The following is a 2285-nucleotide window of genomic DNA, read 5'->3' as shown; positions in this document are numbered from 1 at the left end:
GAAATCTCTTCGCGTGTGTTGCACTGTTTATGTGGGTTTTCCCGCCCAACTGCGACGAGCATTCGTTCCAAGATATATAAGTTAGGACACCACGTTTGACGACACTAAAACCGAGGCTTATGTTTTAGAAAAACGCCCGGAAGAGTGTCTAAAACTCAAAATTTTGGCCTCGTACACCGCACCCTTGGTCTTTAGACACTTGGGCAAGCCCGAGCGCACTCTAGGGGCTTTCCGAAAAGTTGTTGTAGGAGGCGTGGTTCCACACGGTCTAGAAATAGCGTCCGGAAGATGCCTTGTTTTTCAAATGAAAAGACCAAAAAAAAAAATGAAAACAAAAGAATCAAGAGGAACAAAAAAAGTTGCAACACGAGGACTTCCCGGGAGGTCACCCATCTTAGTACTACTCTCGCCCAAGCACGCTTAACTGCGGTGTTCTGATGGGATTAGGTGCACTAGTGCTGATATAATCGCACCCATCAGTATATGTATCGCATTAGCATATATCCTTTGGCTTTGAGTCCGCAATGAAATCTCTTCGTTTGTGTTGCACTGTTTATATGGGCTTCCCGCCCAGCTGCGACGAGCATTCGTTCCAAGATATATAAGTTAGGACACCACGTTTGACGACACTAAAACCGAGGCTTATGTTTTAGAAAAACGCCCGGAAGAGGGTCTTAAACTCAAAATTTTGGCATCGTAAACCGCACCCTTGGTCTTTAGACTCTTGGGCAAGCCTGAAAGCAGTCTAGGGGCTTTCCGAAAAGTTTTTGTAGGAGGGCTGGTTCCACACGGTCTAGAAATAGCGTCCTTCGGAAGATGCCTTGTTTTTCAAATGATGAGACCAAAAAAAAAAAAACAAAAAAATCAAGAGGAACAAGAAAGGGGTGCAACACGAGGACTTCCCGAGAGGTCACCCATCCTAGTACTACTCTCGCCCAAGCACGCTTAACTGCGGTGTTCTGATGGGATCCGGTGCATTAGTGCTGATATGATCGCACCCATCAGTATATGTATCGCATTAGCATATATCCTTTGGCTTTGAGTCTGCAATGAAATCTCTTCGCGTGTGTTGCACTGTTTATGTGGGTTTTCCCACCCAACTGCGACGAGCATTCGTTCCAAGATATATAAGTTAGGACACCACGTTTGACGACACTAAAACCGAGGCTTATGTTTTATAAAAACGCCCGGAAAAGGGTCTAAAACTCAAAATTTTGGCCTCGTAAACCGCACCCTTGGTCTTTAGACTCTAGGGCAAGCACGAGAGCACTCTAGGGGCTTTTCAAAAAGTTGTTGTAGGAGGCGTGGTTCCACACGGTCTAGAAATATCGTCCTTCGGAAGATGCCTTGTTTTTCAAATGAAAAGACCAAAAAAAAAAATAAAAGAATCATGAGGAACAAAAGAGGGTGCACCACGAGGACTACCCAAGAGGTCACCCATCCTAGTACTACACTCGCCCAAGCACGCTTAACTGCGGAGTTCTGATGGGGATACAGTGCACTAGTGCTGATATAATCGCACCCTCAGTATATGTATCGCATCAGCATATATCCTTTGGCTCTGAGTCTGCAATGAAATCTCTTCGCGTGTGTTGCACTGTTTATATGGGTCTTCCTGCCCAGCTGCGACGAGCATTCGTGCCAAGATATATAAGTTAGGACACCACGTTTGACGACACTAAAACCGGGCTTATGTTCTAAAAAAACGCCCGGAAGAGGGTCTTAAACTCAAAATTTTGGCCTCGTAAACTGCACCCTTGGTCTTTAGACTCTTGGGCAAGCCTGAGAGCACTCTAGGGGCTTTCTGAAAAGTTGTTGTAGGAGGCCTGGTTCCACACGGTCTAGAAATAGCGTCCTTCGGAAGATGCCTTGTTTTTCAAATGAAAAGACCAAAAAAAAAATAAAAACAAAAGAATCAAGAGGAACAAAAAAAGGTGCAACACGAGGACTTCCCGGGAGGTCACCCATCCTAGTACTACTCTCGCCCAAGCACGCTTAGCTGCGGAGTTCTGATGGGATTCAGTGCACTAGTGCTGGTATAATCGCACCCATCAGTATATGTATCGCATTAGCATATATCCTTTGGCTTTGAGTCCGCAATGAAATCTCTTCGCGTGTGTTGCACTGTTTATATGAGTTTTCCCGCCCAGCTGCGACGAGCATTCGTTCCAAGATATATAAGTTAGGACACCACGTTTGACGACACTAAAACCGAGGCTTATGTTTTAGAAAAACGCCCGGAAGAGGGTCTAAAACTCAAAATTTTGGCCTCGTAAACCGCACCC

At 45.3% G+C, this 2285-nt stretch overlaps 2 non-coding genes and 2 pseudogenes across 2 annotated transcripts; all 4 read right to left on the bottom strand.

The window, feature by feature from the left end:
- Positions 1-356: 356 nt before the first annotated feature.
- Positions 357-475, bottom strand: LOC112085073 (annotated as a pseudogene).
- A 406-nt stretch (positions 476-881) lies between these two features.
- Positions 882-1000, bottom strand: LOC112085049. The gene has a single exon (XR_002898669.1). It is a non-coding gene; the product is annotated as a 5S ribosomal RNA (ribosomal RNA).
- Positions 1001-1404: 404 nt separating this feature from the next.
- Positions 1405-1524, bottom strand: LOC112085074 (annotated as a pseudogene).
- Positions 1525-1931: 407 nt separating this feature from the next.
- On the bottom strand, positions 1932-2050 carry LOC112085050. The gene has a single exon (XR_002898670.1). It is a non-coding gene; the product is annotated as a 5S ribosomal RNA (ribosomal RNA).
- Positions 2051-2285: the final 235 nt, after the last annotated feature.

Source organism: Eutrema salsugineum, unplaced genomic scaffold (assembly GCF_000478725.1).
Source record: "Eutrema salsugineum unplaced genomic scaffold, Eutsalg1_0 scaffold_31, whole genome shotgun sequence".
Taxonomy (NCBI): Eukaryota; Viridiplantae; Streptophyta; class Magnoliopsida; order Brassicales; family Brassicaceae; genus Eutrema; species Eutrema salsugineum.
This window is presented reverse-complemented; position numbering and strand designations above follow the sequence as displayed.